The sequence below is a fragment of the Dermacentor andersoni genome, chromosome 10, assembly GCF_023375885.2.
Source record: "Dermacentor andersoni chromosome 10, qqDerAnde1_hic_scaffold, whole genome shotgun sequence".
Taxonomy (NCBI): domain Eukaryota; kingdom Metazoa; phylum Arthropoda; class Arachnida; order Ixodida; family Ixodidae; genus Dermacentor; species Dermacentor andersoni.
Genome location: NC_092823.1, coordinates 10272039 through 10290334, shown reverse-complemented (window position 1 = coordinate 10290334; position 18296 = coordinate 10272039). Strand labels below are relative to the sequence as shown.

Here is an 18296-nt window from a genome sequence, read left to right as displayed (position 1 = left end):
AGCTTATGTATGCTTTAGAACGTGACGTAAGCAGCGTGTGTATGACGGGGGGAGGGTTCCCTCATTTTGATTAAGCGTGTGACGTGCTTTTGTATCTCGAGTGATTCCAGATACAGACGCGATTTTTGGTTTCGTTCTTGGCCGATAATTCTCGAGCGATCCCAGTCGATATTGTGGCCCGTTGCATCCGTGTGCTCGGCAAGGGCATTCGACACTGTACGCTTCTTTTCGACATCTTTCTGATGCTGCCTCAGTCTCTGTTTGAAGTTGCCTGATTCACCGATGTATGCGTAGTCGCAATCTGCGCAGGGTATCTTATAGACCAGGCCGGGAAACGATTCTCTCGGAAGCCTGTCCTTACCGCCGACGAGCGCTTGCCTCAGCTTACATACTGGCACGTGCGCCACCTCAACGTCATAACTGCGTAGAACGCGAGACAAGGTTTCGCTTATCCCTGGAACGTAGGGTATGGCGGCACGCTTTCTTGGTCGGGGATTGGTCGGACGAGCTGGATTGGACAGACGGCGCTCCACAGCAGTCAAAAAGGATGTGGGGTAGCCGCTTGCCGAGAGATCACTTTGCACGTGGTCCAAGTCAGTGGAACGGCTTTCTGCTGTGGTTCAAATGCGGTTCGTACGGTTGAGCAGTGAGGCAGCAACCGACCTGCTCGTAGCTCGGTGGTCCTGTCCGTGAGGAAGTCCTTGATGTAGTTGTAGGATTTTTCCCCCATGTTGAGCTTGGAGACTTGGGACAGAATCGCCGAGTGTTTCACCTTATCGAAGGCGCTCTGCAGGTCGAGCCATAGGATGGCTTTGTTGTCGCGGGCGCTACCACCATCATCGATGATTTGGTGTTTGAGCTGCAGCATCGCGTCCTGCGTGCTGAGATGCTGTCTGAAGCCGATCACAGTGGCCGGGTACAGCCCTTTTCGTTCCAGATAGTCTCGCCACCTGTGGAGCAGGACGTGCTCCAGCACCTTGCCCACGCAGGACGTGAGCGAGATGGGCCGGAGGTTATCCGTGTCCGGCGGCTTCCCCGGCTTGGGGATCAGGATGGTCTTGGCTGTCTTCCACAGCTTTGGCAGCGCGCCCGCTCTCCAGCACTTGTTGTAGTATTTTGCGAGCTTTTCAATCGAGCCGTCCGGGCCGGGCCGGCTGCCGACCGGCTGTTGAGGTCGTGCAGGGCCGCGCGTACCTCCTCGACGTCGATGTCACGATCAAGCTTCGCGTTAGGCAGGCCGCTGTACGGCGCGTGTTGTTCGGTAGGTGTAGTCGGCAGGTATTTGTCGTTAATGCGCCTGGTGACTTCATCGACGCCGTGTGCTGAGACCGCCCGATGTATGAGCCTGGCGAGTCTGTCCCTTTGGTGCGACTTGGTCTTCGTTTCGTCGAGCAGGCGCCGCAGTAGGTTCCACGTCTTCCCGCTATGCATCTGCCCGTCTGCCGCGTTGCAGATCTCGTTCCACTGTTGCATGCAGAGAGCGTGGCAGTGATCCTCGATCGCTCGGTTCAGGTCCGCCACCTTCTTTCGCAGTCTGCGGTTAAGCCGTTGTTTCTTCCAGCGATTGAGTATCGACTGTTTGGCCTCGATGAGATGCGCAAGCCGGCTGTCTACTTTGTCGATCTCCGCGCCCGTTTCAATCTCTTTGGTCGCGTCGCGTACGTTCTTGGTGATTTCGGCCGTCCACGAGTCGATGTCTTCGATCTCGTCGTCACCGTCGCTCTTCTGGCTTCTGGCGTCTCGAAAGGCATCCCAGTCTATCCATCTGTGAGTTTTGACGCTGGTGTCGTTGTGTTCCGGTATGCCGATTTCCACGATGGTGTGGTCGCTGCCTAGGTCGATCCCCGTGTTTCTCCAGGTGATCGCGCCCCGGATGTCGTTCTTGACGAACGTGAGGTCCGGAGTGGTGTCCCGGGACACGGAGTTACCAATTCTCGTCGGATGTGTCGGGTCCGTGATGAGGGTGAAGTCGAGTTCCGTGGCGTCTTGGTACAGGTCGCGGCCCTTTGCCGTGTACTTGTTGTAGCCCCAGGCAGGGTTCATCGCGTTGAAGTCTCCGCACGCGATCAGCGTGTTGCGGCCCGCTGCGGTGCTGGCTCTGTGCAGTAATGTCTTGAATCTCTGTTTTCTCTGAGATGGGTTGCTGTAGACGTTGAGCAGAAATATGCTTCCTTTCCTCTTCTTGCCCGGGATGATTTCGGTGAGTGTGTGCTCGATCTTGTTATTGCTTTGCAACTCATGTTCGACGAACGTGAGTCCCTTCCTGACCAGGGTGCACAGGCCTCTGCCGTCGGGTGGTCCCTTGTGCACTCTGTAGCTCTGTTTACGACGAGTTATTCTATTCGAGGACGTTGATATGTATTTCATAATAGGCAGTTTAAGTTGATTGTGTATTAACTGATACATGATTTTTAGTCCAGCAAGCTTGGCTCTGTTATGCATGGTTAGAAGTCCCTTCCTGACCAGGGTGCACAGGCCTCTGCCGTCGGGTGGTCCCTTGTGCACTCTGTAACTCTGTTTACGACGAGTTATTCTATTCGAGGACGTTGATATGTATTTCATAATAGGCAGTTTAAGTTGATTGTGTATTAACTGATACATGATTTTTAGTCCAGCAAGCTTGGCTCTGTTATGCATGGTTAGAAGTTCTGCCCGTTTCAGTAATGCTGTTGGTGAGTCTGTGATGGAGTGTTTATTATACATGTATCTCAGCGCTTCTCGCTGTACCCCTTCAAGTTTTTTAATCAGTTTATTAGTAAACGGGAACCAAACGGTGTTGGTGTACTATAGAACTGGTCTTATGAGTGTTTTATATGCGAGTAACTTTATTTCAGATGGCGCTAGTTTAAGGCGTCTGTTAATGAAGAATAGCTGTCTTATTGCGGTTGATGTGATATTGTTAACGTGAGAATCCCACCTGAAGTCAGATGTTAGTGTCACACCAAGGTACTTATGCTCATGAACAGATGCAAGAGGAATGTTGTTAAGGGTGTACTGGAAGGCTGATGTATGTTTTTTTCTGGTTATAGATAATAGAACGGACCTTTTTTAGGTTGATATCCATCTGCCAGTCCTTGCACCACTGGGAAACTGCTGTTATGGCGTTATTTAAAGTTCTATGGTCATCAAGGCAGTTAATTACCTGGAAAAGAACGCAGTCATCTGCAAAAAGTTTGATATTCTGTGAAGCATATGCGGGTAAGTCATTAATAAAGATTAAGAATAATACTGTGGCTAAGACACTTCCTTGGGGTACTCCTGATGTAACTTTAGTTGTCGCGGACCTCTCGTTGTTAATTTCAACAAAATGTGTGCGATTACTAAGATAGTTTTTGATCCAATCAAGGATAGGGCCGCTTCCCAAAGTTAGTTCTAGTTTTGCAAGAAGTTTAGTGTGTGACACGCGGTCAAATGCCTTCGAAACGTCTAAAAATATGAGGTCTATTTGTTTCTGGTTATCAATGCTCTTAGATATGCCATGTGTTAATTCAATTAATTGCGTAATAGTAGAAAGGCCTTTACGAAAGCCATGCTGACAAGGGGTTAGGATATCATTTACTTCTAGATAAGCATTTACGTGTTTTAAAATAATATGTTCTAATAACTTGCATACTGTACTGGTTAATGATATGGGTCTGTAGTTTGAAGGATCAGATTTATTTCCTCATTTGTGTATCGGTGTTATTTTGGCAGTTTTTCATTCCGTAGGAAGGGTGCAGGTGGATAATGATTTGTTAAAAGGAGGATCAGGAATTTTGCCATCCACTCGGCATATCGATGAAAGAATATGTTAGGGATGTTATCTGGCCCTGGCCCTTTTTTTGTGTCGAGATTTAGCAAAAGATTTAGTACTCCTGTTTCTGTTATAGTTAATGGTTCCATCTTCACACCAGTGCCGGAGGTTATTCCTGGTAGTTCTCCGTTGTCAGATGTAAAAATAGAGCAGAAATGATTATTCAAAGAAGCCGCAGCGTTTTTGTTATCCGCAGAAGATGTCATTCTTTCGTCTCGTTTTTAGGGTTTAAATAACGCGAGAATTTTTCGGGAGCATTCTTTATAAAGTTGGGAAGTGTGTTTGTAAAATAGTGTGATTTGGCCTTCTTAATTTTTGTTTTCAAATCGTCCACGGCGTAAGTTAATTGTTGAGCAGTTCGTTGTGAGGGATGGGATTTTTTATTTATTCTGATTCGGCGAACTTTCCTTTTTGCATGAATAACGGTCCGAGTTATCCAGGGGTTATGTTTATGAGTTTTCTTAGTTTTCAAGGGGACGTAGTTACTGATGCAATATGACACAACGGACTTAAATTCGTGCCATAAAATTTCTATGTCTGTGTTTCCATCATGTGCGAGTTGTTTGAATGACAATAGTTGAAATGACAAGTCTATCAATGATGCATGTATCATCAGCTCTGTTGTAGTCTTTGTACGTTTTTGTTGGTTGTGAAGAGGGTAGCAAATCTTGATACGGCACCTCACACAATACTAGTTTGTGATCTGACAAGCCCGTTGAGACTTCGAATTTAGCGTTATGGGTGGGGAAATGATTGCTTAAAAATACTAGGTCTAAAATGTTAGAACTGGATCCTTGTTCACGCGTGGGTTCAGTTATTATCTGGGTTAGGTTAAAAGAGAGCATAATGTCTAAAAGAATATCTGCGCAAGGTGAACGGTGATGCAGTGTGTGCCAGTTGATATCAGGGAGATTAAAGTCGCCTAGTAATATGAGCTTGGTGCCCTTCACATGCTGCTGCATATACACGTGCAATGATTGCAACACATTCAAATCAGTAGAAGGACTACGGTAAATGCATCCAACAATGAAGGTGGTTGTGGCAAAGCAAAGTTTGCAAAATACAGCTTCAACCCCCTCAACGTCAGGCAACTTAACGTACGGAATTTCCTTTTTTATCAAAATAGCAACGCCACCGCCTCGTGTTGGCCAATCTTTGCGAATAATGACGTAGTTTGGGGGAGTAATTTCGAAGTCTTTGACGTCTTTGGTTAGCCAAGTCTCTGTTATGCCTATAAATTCCGGTTTGAAAGCTATTAACATTGATTCGAGGGGTCCGAGCTTACTACTAACACTTCGAGCGTTAACATTACCGAACGTTATTTTGGATGTTAGGGACGGCGGGGACGCAAGGTTCGCGTACCGACGTCCTGGTTTCTTGTATCGCTTGAAATGGACGTAATGGGGGTCACCTCATCATTTTCCTCGTCCCAAGAATGAAGGCAACTATTAATCTTTAGTTTGTCGTAGACCAGGGCCACTTTATCACCGGATTCCTTCCTTGCTTTTCCACATTGCCATAGCTTCTTCCTAATATGTCGAACTCGCGGTGAAAAGTCTTCGCTGATGGCGTAATCAGTATCCTTGAGTTTTTTACAGTTCCGCAAAATTTTTGTTTTGTCTCGGAAGTCTAGGAGCTTAAAGATTATTGGTCTTGTTTTGTTTGCCATTGGTTTGCCTAGTCTGTGGATGCGTTCTATTGCCACTGCTTCTAACTTCAAGGTATGCCTAATGACCTTTTCATTCACCGCGCGTTCCAGAGATTCGGTATTTTCTTCTGTATCTTCCTGCATACCATACACAATAAGGTTCGACCTTCTGGATCTATTCTCTAGATCGTCTAGCCTTAATTTCAAGGACGATACAGTTTTTTGAAGGCTAGCGATTTGTTTAGTGCAAGCTGAAACATTGTCTTCAAGGCATGATAGTCGTTCTAGGTTTTTATCTATCGATGTCAGTCGTTCTTCCTTTATTGTCTTTATATCAGCGGCGATTTGAGTTAACTGTTTGGCAAGGCCCGTAAGGTCAAGCCCGGGATTTGTCTCGACATCTCCGGCAAGCAATAACAACTTTGCAAGGTACACCATGTCAAACAGAGATTCGAGAAGCACCGTAGGGCACGGCTGCACGACGAGACAGCGCTCACTAGAGCGAAAACACTTTCCAAAACGTCTTCTTACCTGCATAAAGAAGACAAGCGGGTGAGCCATCTGCGTGCAAGCCCTGCTGCCGTGCCCTTTGGGATGTGCTGGGTCGTCGCCGGCTTTTATGCTCCGGGTAATGTGAGGGGCCGTGCTGGATGGCTTCAAGAATCTTCTTCCGCTGGAGGTAGACGATGACGGGTTCCCTTCCGCAAATGGTAGGAAAGGAAACGGCGAAAAGGTGTCGTTCTGAAGCACATGCGCGTCGAGAATCACGAAAGGCTGATTTGGTTCTTGGTGTTCCGCTGGTATCAGCAGCAGGCTGGCAATAATCTGCATAAAGAAGACAAGCGGGTGAGCCATCTGCGTGCAAGCCCTGCTGCCGTGCCCTTTCCTCGACTGTGAATCAATGTTTTTCCTGAACACTCTCCCAGCCCATTCACTTTCTTCCATATTCCTCAGCCGTTCTTCATACTCAATTTTACTGCGAGCTTCCCTGACTTCGAAACTAGTCCAGCCCATATCACCCTGCACAGCTTCATTTGTAGTCTTCCCGTGAGCGCCCAATGCGAGGCGACCCACTGACCTTTGGTTCCCGTCGAGTCCTGATTGTACCCCTGATTTAAAGCAAACAACCACATTTCCAAAATTAAGTCCTGGAACCATTACATCTTTGCACATACATTGGAGGACCTGGTACCGATTGTATCCCCATAGCGCTCTGTGCTTCACTATGGCTGAATTTCTCTTCCCCTTCACTGTTATTGTTTTTTCTTGTGTTTCCAAATATCTATTCCCTTCGTTTATCCATATACCAAGGTATTTATATTCTGTTACCCGAGGTATTTCCTGGCCCTGTATCTCCATTGCCTGTTCACTGTTTTCATTTAATACCATAACACCTGATTTTCTAACACTCAATTTCAAACGTAAATTGTTGCCTTCCTATCCACAGATATTAGCCAGACGTTGCAAATCACATTGCTTGTTACCTAGCAACACAATGTCCTCCGCATGAAGTAAACCTGGGAGCTGCTGCTCTACTACTGTACCCGCCTGGTTGTATGAGAGAATAAACCCGATATTACTTCATTCTAGCGCCCTCTCCATCCTCACCATGTGCATCATAAACAGTAGCGGGGACAAAGGGCACCCCTGCCTCAGTCCCTTGTTGATATGAAATTTCTCCTCGCTCCTCATCTCTTCCCATTCCACGCCAGCGGTATTTTCTAGATAAATCTCTCCCAAAAGCTGTAGACAATCGTCACCTAAGCCGTCCCCTTCCAGAATATCTCACAAAATGTGCTGTCTACGTTGCCAGAGGTTCCTGTAATGTCTAAAAAGGCCCCATACAACGGTCTTTTTTCTACTTTTGATATTTCAATACAGTGAGTAAGAACAAACAAGTTATGATCCAAACGCCTATTCTGAAGCCATTCTGAAGCTCTCCCAAAATGCCATTATTCTCTGCCCATGCTTGAAGCTTTAATTTAATTGCCCGCATTGCTAGCCTGTATATTACCGATGTAATGGTCAACGGCCTATACGGCTCAATTCTATGTTTCTCGCCCTTACCTTTATAAATATAAATTCATTCTTCTTTGTCGCCAACTGTCTGGTATTCGTCTATATTTTAAAGTTTTTTCCACTGCTTTCACCAGAGCTTCCTTACTTTTTGGTCCTAGTTCATTAATCAGCCTAACGGGAACCTCGTCTAACCCTGTGGCTGTGCGCTTAAGAATTTTCTCTTCCGCTTTCTTCCAGTTGAAATTTGTCAGCACCAGCTCCTTTTCCACTTGGGTCTCTTTCATGCTCTTTTATTCTTCAAATACAACCTCGTCATTGCCTTGGAAAGATTCGGCTGTTACTTTTCGGATGTAATTTATTGCCGCTTCTCCTTCCAGTCTGTTTTCATCTTCGTCTAGAATATGCATGTTGTTGTATTGTTGTTGACTTCCTGCCTAATGATCTTATGTGGTTCCAAAATATTCTAAGTGCGGCCTTTTTCTAACTGCGCCTTCTTTGCATGCCTGTGTTCTCGAGAAGCTTTCTGTCGTTCGGCGATCGCGTCTCGTTTCTCTCTGTTCTACCAGCTTTTCGGTTTCTTTTTTCCTTTCCACCGAACATGTTGTTTCTCTTTCCGTATTTCTGTCGTTATTGCACTTAAAAGCTCACCATATTCCCACTTTTTACTCAGCCATTTGCCAAGTTCTTCCTCGACTCTAGTGACCATATTTGCTATTTGTTCAGCGTTCAAATATGGACTGGCCATTTTGCGCTCCTTGCTACCTTTCCCAACTACATATCCTATTTTCAAAATGATGCGTTTATAGGCACTCCCTATGCTGCTTTCTATCGGCTTCACTCCCTATGAAGCCGATTTGTTGAACGATGGTGGGAACACTGTCCTAGAAAGATTGCCGCCCTATATACACAATGCCTTATGACCTCGAATGTACAGGAATCTTGGAAGAACGCTACCATAATGCTGATCCATAAGAAAGGGGACGCCAAAGACTGGAAAAATTATAGACCGATCAGCTTACTGTCCGTTGCCTACAAAGTATTTACTAAGGTAATCGCAAATAGAATCAGGAATACCTTAGACTTCTGTCAACCAAAGGACCAGGCAGGATTCAGTAAAGGCTACTCAACAATAGACCATATTCACACTATCAATCAGGTAATAGAGAAATGTGCGGAACATAACCAACCCTTATATATAGCCTTCATTGATTACGAAAAACCATTTGATTCAGTCGAAACCTCAGCAATCATGAAGGCACTACGGAATTAGGGTTTACATGAGCCATATGTAAAGATAGTGGAAGATATCTACAGCGGTTCCACAGCCACCGTAGTCCTCCACAAAGAAAGCAACAAAATCCCAATAAAGAAAGTCGTCAGACAGGGAGATACGATCTCTCCAATGCTATTCACAGCATGTTTACAGGAGGTATTCAGAGACCTGGAGTGGGAAGAATAGGGGATAAAAGTTCATGGAGAATACCTTAGCAACTTGCGATTCGCTGATGATATTGCCTTGCTTAGTAACTCAGCAGACCAATTGCAATGCATGCTCACTGACCTGGAGAGGCAAAGCAGAAGGGTGGGTCTGAAAATAAATCTACAGAAAACTAAAGTAATGTTTAACAGTCTCGGAAGAGAACAGCAGTTTACAATAGGTAGCGAGGCACTGGAAGTGGTAAGGGAATACATCTACTTAGGGCAGGTAGTGACCACGGATCCGCATCATGAGACTGAAATACCCAGAAAAATAAGAATGGGCTGGGGTGCGTTCGGCAGGCATTCTCAAATCATGAACAGCAGGTTGCCACTATCCCTCAAGAGGAAAGTGTATAACAGCTGTGTGTTACCAGTACTCACGTATGGGGCAGAAGCCTGGAGGCTTACGAAAAGGGTTCCGCTGAAATTGAGGACGACGCAACGAGCTATGGAAAGAAGAATGATAGGTGTAACGTTAAGGGATAAGAAAAGAGCAGATTGGGTGAGGGAACAAACGCGGGTAAATGACAACTTAGTTGAAATCAAGAAAAAGAAATGGGCATGGGCCGGACATGTAATGAGGAGGGAAGATAACCGATGGACATTAAGGGTTACGGACTGGATTCCAAGGGAAGGGAAGCGTAGTAGGGGACGGCAGAAAGTTAGGTGGGCGGATGACATTAAGACGTTTGCAGGGACAACATGGCCACAATTAGTACATGACCGGGGTAGTTGGAGAAGTATGGGAGAGGCCTTTGCCCTGCAGTGGGCGTAACTATGCTGATGATGATGATGATGATGCTAAACCCTTCCTCATCGGTGACCATTTCTCTGAACTTATGAATTCCTTCTGTCATCAGGCAGTAATTAATGGTCAATTGTCGGTTTCCCACTTCTCACGTGATCTGCCCTTCACACTTCGGCCCTGTATTCACGATAACAACGTTATGCTGCTCACAAAGGTCTCGCATTGACCTCCCGTTGTTGCCGGTATAGCTATCTAAATCCTGCATGTGGGCATTCATGTCACCTAATAGGACAATTTCAGCACCATTCCCTAAACCCTTATTATCAGCGCTTATGCATTCCACTAGCTCTTTATTCTTCTCCATGCAATTATTTCCGTTCCACAAATACGTAACGCCCAGCCAAGTTTTTTTTCCCACTCATTGTGCCTGATAACAAAAGATGCTCTCGACATTGTGAACTTACTCTTTTCCATTTGGCTCACTGATGGATGAGCATTCCGACTCCCCCTCCCTTTCATTCCGACTCAGTTCTGTTGCACCCTTCCCAAACATAATTCTCAATAACTGGCGGCTCTTCTGAGTCTCAAAGGTGCGTTTCTGTAACCGCATACACCCCTATTTGTTCTCTGTGTAACTGCTCCTCAATCTCTGCCCACTCTTCCTTTCTTCTGCCGCCCTGCATGTTTATGTAGCATATTGCATGGCGAGCTCTCTTTCTTGCTTTCCTCCTTTTTCTGTTATCGACGGTGATGCTCTTCTGAGGTTCCTCTAGGGGACCTTCTTCACTACTACCTACTCTGGCCTCCTGAGCGCCCACGGGCCCCCTAAAAAAACAACAGCGCGACCGCCAAGTCGTCAGCCCACTTCTCGTGGTAGCCTGTAATTGAACTGGATCCCGTCTCGTTTAAAACCAACCACACCTTCTCACTTCCCTGTTTACTGCGACAACCTTGAAGCCTTTCTCTCGGCTCATTTTCCATATCGCCTCATTAGCAGCCACTACGGCCCTTTGTACGTGACTGTCACGCACAGGCACCTCCGGTACCGTGCACACCACGATCTGCACCTGAGGGGATAGCTCGCGCAAGTCATCCACCCCCTTCGCCAAGCGCAGGCCTAGTCCTGTCCCTTTCCTCTTTAGGATGTCATTTAGCCCACCTGCTACTATGACAAGGTTGCGCAGTTGGGCATTTTCCGCGAGCTTTTCTTTTGCTCGCTCTGTGACAGAACCCAGTGTCCGCCCTGGAAATGTCCCTACCGCCACTCTTTTATCGCATTTCACCCATCTCCACAATTGCTTTTGAGCACCCAGTCAGCTTTGAGTCGCCGGCGATAATCACCCTTTCACTCTCTCCTACCTCTCCCTGCTTCCCTTGTCCGTTTCCGCGTGATTCGGACTCGACAAGGGGCATCGTCCCCTGAGCTCCTGATTTTTCCGCGTGGCGGCCTCAAGGTTGGTGCCACTCTTTCCAGCTAACTGTTCATCACGCTGCACGCATTGCACGTACTTTGCGGACACTCCCCCTCCTGTCGCGTCGGGAGTCTGCGTTCCATTGTCACGCACATTCTCGTTCACAATGGTGGCCCTGCTCGGCTTTTCCTCGGCTGCTTCAAGTCTCTTTTCAACAACCTTTCGTGCATCACGCTCCCTGTTTAGCTCATTTTTGAGCTCTTGCACCTGTTTGACAAGCTCTTCCTGGAAAGGCTCCGTTTTCTGCAGCCTAGTATGGACATCACATTGTGTGCCGGTTGTTTCGACGCCCTCTCCATTCTCATCCGTCTCCTCATCTGCCTTGAGGGACCCCCCGCGCACTGCCTGTTTTCCCTGCTTTCTCGCCATGTATTGCACGGCTTTTTGCAAATATTATAATAATGCTGCTACTGATCTAAATACTATAATACTATATCAATGTAGAGCATGTGCCTTTTCGCACAAACCGATACGCACAGGATCCAAATCCTCAAAATGCTGCAAGGCAACTCTCACCACTGTTTCAGAAGCAATCAGTGCCGCGGAGACCGAAGGTATGACATGCTCTCGCACGTGCTCAACCACGCGGCCACGCTCTCACTTTTCTACCAAAACACACACGGTAAAACCACTGATAGCTTTGCCACTTCCAAGCTACCATTTAAAGACTACAAACACTCAACGTCCCACCCGGCTGCACGTGTACAAGCACGTGGCGCGAAAGGACGCTTTAATCATCCTGCAAAACCAAATGTACACGAAACACACCCGCTCACCCGAAATACAAGAGACAAAGAAAAAGAAAGAAAGAAAAAGAAAACCACCCAGTTACTATATAAAGGGGGAGAAATCAGCAAATCAAAAACAGAAGCAAGCTCAAAGCATGCACAAATACTTATCATTTCGTCGCTGCCACGGAGCCCCGAAAAGCACGTCCATTTCCCACAAAATCCAAACCAAGATGCTCACTATTGAAGCGCCGCCTTTTAAAAATCCAAAGGAAGCCAAGCCAAATCATCATCTTTTGGCTATTTTGGTGAAGGCAGCGAGGGTGCTACAGCAAGCAAGTGAACGCAACACACCCGCTCGAACGACAGCCCCGAGAGGGCCGGTCGTTCGAGGGGCGCTGCGAGCGCCGCTCGCTTAGGGTGCCTCGATGTCCTCCTCGCCCGCCGCTCCGTTCAGGGTGGAGACAAGTGCGTCGTCTGCTACGGCGTCCGCCATGTTCTTGCCCGCTGCGAGCGGCGCGTTGTTGGCGCGCGTGTGGATGAGCGGTTTGACGGAAGCAATGCGCTTGTTTGATTACTTCGATTACGAATTTCTCTACTATTAAGAAATATTTTTGCACCGAAAAAATATGTGCGCCTTCCCTAGGGTCCCTCTTTTATGCCTGCTCAACTTCCTGTTTCTATTTAGTGTCGTTTTAATGCTGTCGTCTGGAAGTACCCTCGTAAAACGCGTTGCAACCATTGATCAGCGTCCTGGCGTGTTTTGTTTACGAACTGTAAATACAGAAATTAAGTTGCGCGGGAATCCCTTTGTTTTACAGTGGGAAATGATCCGTTAAACACAAGCGTTCATAGAGGAATGCAAAAATTGCTACGCTGCCTGCATTTCTGTTCTTCGCGAAGAGTTACGCCGTGAGCCTGTGTTGCTTGTGAGCATGTTGGTATGCAGCCCTGGAAATTCCTATTGCATAAGAAGATGCCGGCGGTAAAAAAACGAGGTCAGTAAGTGACGAGTAGATACGTGATTTCGGTCACGATGTTTGGGTCGCCATGCAGGTTTTTATTATGTCAGCTGTCAGGAGGTGTCAATTGCCACAGGTCTTTCGTAGATCTCAGACCAATGACCAGAAACTACAATGAAGCCTTGAATTAACTTGAACAAAATAAATTAGAATGTCAGCTTGCAGCTCAGTTTGATAAGTTGGAAAAAAAGCGGATACCTTGTACAGACATAAGGTGAAAAATCAGCACGCACAGCAAAGTAAGAATAAACACATGAATGAAAACTATATTAAAAGAGTAACACAAATGAAACAAAAGTTTTTGAATTCTGGCGATATGCATTAAAATTTAATTTCAGTGTTCACTGTAGGCTCACTCCTGCACACGTCTTGCTTGCATGCCCGTCAAGTCCCGTTGCCGCGGCTTGACGCAGGTGCACACGCAGCCTCAGTCTCGCGTAGTTTGACACAAGGAGCTTTTCCACTGTTTCTTTGTGTTCCTGACAGGCGCACGTTACGCCCCACCGCAACATCTTTGTCAAGTATGCGGTTACAGCCTTCAAAGGAGATTTCATGGTGAAAACGCTTTCCGTCCAGGCGGTGATACCATTAAAATGTTCCTCGCAAGATTTAAGAACCAGCATGACTGCATCGCTTGGGTAATGAAGGTTGCTGCCTTCAGAGACGTATTCCTTGAGGGACGTCAAGTACGCATGCTCACTGCTGCTTGAGCCTAACAATGCGGGCTTGCACTGCTCGCAGTGGCCAATAGATTTGAGGATCCCTTTTATAAGAAACCCACCGATATGAAACAAAATCTCGCACTCAGCTGATGTTACCTCTTCGACAAAGGGGATCTCCGAGTCATCGATAGCTTCAATCTCGGCTGCCGTTTGTTCTTGCATACCTGCCGACAGCAGGTCGATCAGGTACTGTGCGTCATCGACATCGTAGCTAGTCGTTGACGGTGTGTGGAAGAATTGGCTGACACAAACAAGCTTCAACGCACACTTCACATCGTAGGCGCTTGGAACAGGCTTCCTGAGACGTATAACCGAAAATAGATTTTCCAAGCAGTCCTGGAGCAATCGGCTCGTGAGGAAGAACTTGTAGCCTTCACTTCTTAGAAGGACATCCTGCAGGCGAATGATCACAGATGTGGCTATCAAGAAACCCGCCTGTGAGGGCTTCCATTGGGATGTGCTCCCCATGTTTGTTCCCCGAATGGTCTCAGACGCCAAGCACAATACGTCTATGGCTGCGTGATATTTGTCCATGTGTTCAAGACTCAAGGCAGTTGATGGGTGTCGTGATGACATAAGAGCATACCACTTAAAGACAAGCTCTAAAAACCACGCTGTAGTTTCCGCCTCCGGATCCAAGATCTTCTGCTTTATCAAGTACCGAATCCCGGCAGGAGCTTCTCGAAAAAACTGAACGGCCACTCCCACCTTCATCTTCGTAAAATGCCCGTTCGACACGTGGATGTCCGAGAGCTTTGGCGCGACTTTCAGCTCCCGTTTTTTGTCAAAGTCTACCACTGCGCGCACGTGCTCAAGTTTTACTTCCCTTGAGGGTAGGTCATGTTGACACTTGGTTGCATCACTAATGGTGAAAACGACAGAACTCAAAAGTTGGCCCCTGATATTCTTAAGTACGTGTGCAGCATCTGCAGTGAAGAAGAGTTCTTTGTCTTCTAGACAAGGATGTGGTATCGAGCATATGGTGTTGGAGTTCCTGTGGCTAGAGAAGCGAAATTCACGCCACATTGCCCTGTTGGAAGAACCCATATCCGAAGTGACGACGCGGATCCTCAGGGAGATATCTGCGCAAACTTTCACGATATTCAATATGTAGTCTTTGAGAATAAGGCCGTCTATGCTCCTTTCAGTAAAGTGATAGGCAATCACTTGTTTCCACCGCCGGTTAAGACCCCCTATCATGAACACCAAGGCATGGTGGGCAGGTTCATCCGGCTTTGCAGGTAAAGTTGTTCCCCCAAGAACAACATCTTCAGCGCGATCAAGCTCATAGCCCCTGGCAATCTCCATCTCGTCTAGTAGCAGAACACAGTCTTTTTCAATGTCTTGCATACCCTCCGCTTTCGTTTTTAGCAGGTCGATCACGTCAGTCAGGATACCGGGCAGAAAACTGAGTGCCTGTAGGCGACGCGCCAGAGTTCTGTTAGTTGGCAGCGGGTACCCGAGTTTCCTTAAGGTTTCATAGCCGGACGTCCCGCATGAAAATTTAATTTGAAGTGCTTGCTTAACACTTTGCGGAGACCAAGTACTCCCTTTGTTGCTATTGCGCGACAGTGCCTGTATTTGGTCTTCGTTAAGGAACTTGATGTTCTTTCCGAATGTTTAATGTTACCTTCGAGCTTCTTAACTTTTTTTCGGAGACCTTGGATTGTTGAGTTTGCCTGGGTATGCAATTCTTGAAGTTCGCAGTATTTTCGTGTCAGGTCTGCGAGCTGCTTACTTAATTCTGCGCAAGAGGTACAAGCAGACTGCAGGTCAGAGGCCCCGGCATTCATTCCACTGGCTGAGACTTGCAGACCTGCTTCGTCTGTTACCAGTGCACTTGAGCTGGCGTCGTGTGGGCTGCAATTCTGTCCTTGAGTCAGCTCAAACCTGCCTGGTGACGACATTGGGTCCATCGCAGCTTCATGATCATCAGTGGCTATGTCGTGTTGATCTTCAAGTAGGGCCGAGAGGACAGCGGGTCCGGTCCTATCCTTTGGTGCCTTTCTGTGACGAGGCAAAGCTGCGAAATGAAAGGATATCATCAAAATGCATCCCATAAACAGCATTATGCAACAGCGGTACATGCCACGAACGACTTTCTTAATGTCTTTTCACTTTTCTGTCGAAAGCACCGCTTGTTACATTCGTTACACGCTTAGAACTCCTGTAGAGCGACAAAATGTCATTTTCGGTCAGGGTCACTAATTTTTCGTGCCCGGCGCCCTTGTTCTCATATATATATATATATATATATATATATATATATATATATATATATATATATATAAGTTACGTAGCAACAGCTTAAGAACGACCCCTCCCCCACCTCCTACCGAGAGATGAAAATGGAACACGCTGAAAAATTGAACAACTTACGTCTGAAGGAAAACACTGTCGGCACCGCATTTGGCTTTAGTTTTTTCCATCCGTCTGCTCTGTTTTGCTCGAAGCTGTCCTCTTCGAAATGAGCCTGCGCGTTCATAGAAAGTCGTAAAATTTATTTCCTTCGCAAGATATGACCAATGTTCACACGCCTACAATTGCTGTGTTTCGTACGTTCCTAAACATTTTCCGAACTTTACTGCAGCTGCTACATTTAAAACCGCACTATTATGTTATGCAAACAATTCCACACGTGCGAGTAACGTCCAAGTAACGTTAATTAGCAATGGTTATACTACAGGCTGCCAGAACACTGTCGAACTTTGGGCGCACCATTTTTTTCCAACCAGCTTTTTCCTGGTTGTCCTGCACCGTCCGGAAGGGCGAGAGGAACGACTCAAATTGATTCGCATGCAGCACCGAAAAGCTGAAAAACATCAACGAACGCGCAACACACCACGCCATAAACAACACAGACGCGCACATAGGTTTTCGGAACATGACGGGGACAGTCAAGATGTTATTTTTTGTAAACACTTTAATGTTACTGCTACTAGTTTGCTTAACTGGTAATCTACTTGTCAGCCCAATGTTAACTACCAGGAAACATTATACGCAATCTACTTCGATCATCACTAGCGCTTAAGAAAGTCCACGTCGGAAAAATAATTCCCACGAAGCGCCTCAGTACTCACACTGCATATGCACGAGGTGTTCGTGGGCTGCCATTTGTCCCGCTTGATCCTTGCAGTCCACAAAATTCTTCTTTTTGTATCTCTTGGGAACTGAAACATTCGCCAACCATTCCTCGAGTGATTACTGCACAACGGCACGCAGCAGCCGGGCATTTTGTGCCGACGACACCCAGCGAACTCGTCGCAGCAACGTCCTACCACCTGCTCCGTGCAGCGCGCGCGGCGGGCATGAACATGGCGGCGGTGGCTAGAACGAACCGGTTCTGGCGGCACCGGCGCCGTCAAAGAATGTCTCCACCCTGAACGGAGCGGCGGGCGAGGAGGACATCGAGGCACCCTACGCTCGCTTAAAGCCCCTAAATTTTTCAAAAGTAGCGCCATTCTTAGATCTTTCCGCCACCCCGCTCACCTGGCGCGTCCTCCTCCACGCTCCCTGTCGCCCCAGCCTCCTCCGCTCCCCCATTGGCCAATCTGTGTCACGTGGAAGCAGGCACCGCGCTTTTGTATATTTTTTCTTTCGAGCGCGGAGCAGGCGCCGCGCTTTTGTATATTTTTTTCTTTCCAGCGCGCGCCGACCTCCATTGTTGGGCCTGCGCGACGAAAGTACAGCAGGCGGACTGACGGGGTGCGTTAGCGTAATAGAATGTGTAGGGCCGAGAACTTAATTGCGATGCCATGCTGCTACGCCTTCGATCGCCGCAACAGACACAGCGAGGGCAAAAAGCTTTTTGCTTTGCCGTCCGGTGGGCGCAACGCAAAAAGAAGTGTGGATTCGCAGGATCGGGCGGGCTGACTTCGAGGAAGTGGCAAAGAACGCGCGGCCTAGTGAAGTAAGGGCCACGGCTACTCACAACCCCTCATTTCGAGCCTAGTTCATGCCTTCCGCTTCGAAAAAGTGTGTGTTCATGCTCTGCGTGGTTTTCAGCGCGTTGTTTGACTTTTTTTTTTCGAATGTGCTCTCTTTGTTTCATGTAGTTTCGTCTTGCGGTGAAATGCACGCATCTGCAGCTGGCCTGTGACATAAAAGCGAATTTATTCAGGGTGTGTTTTGAGCTCCACCAGAAGTTGGCACATTCTCGACGCTTTTGCAAGGCTCAATATGACTTACGATGCAGTCTTTTAGCTTCGAATGTACGCCCTTATATACCCTACCCTACCACAATTCCGTATGGCAGCGACCTCTGTCGGCCACCGTGGGCATTCATTGCAGGCGACGCCACATAAGAGTTTCGCACTACATTACCTAGAGGGAAAACTGGCGCTGCTGCTATTAAAACCCCTCAATCTCCCAAAGTAGCGCCATTCGCTTCCCTCCTCCTCCGCTCGGCGCGGCCTCGACGGTGGCACCGCCGGTGGTGGGCCTGCCGTAGCAGACGACGGCTAACACGCTACGGGAGGAAATCCGCAGAAAAGTTCGTTCGAGCCCTGCGGAGCAGTTTTTTCAATCGAGATCTTTCTTCGTCAGTCGGTAACTGGCCTTTAGAATTTCGTGTTAGAATTGCGAAGGCAATAGAGAAAATGACCATTATTCAAGGCGTATTTAAGGCGTAAAGCGCGCGACGTTGAGAGTTCGTGTTGCTGAAAC

The 18296-nt window shown here is 47.3% G+C and overlaps 1 long non-coding RNA gene across 1 annotated transcript; it reads right to left on the bottom strand.

Moving 5' to 3' along the window:
• Positions 1-15267: 15267 nt before the first annotated feature.
• LOC140213787 (uncharacterized) lies at positions 15268-17048 on the bottom strand. Its single transcript, XR_011890738.1, has 3 exons — positions 16712-17048; positions 16011-16104; positions 15268-15654 (listed from the first exon to the last, which is right to left on the bottom strand). It is a non-coding gene; the product is annotated as an uncharacterized lncRNA (long non-coding RNA).
• Positions 17049-18296: the final 1248 nt, after the last annotated feature.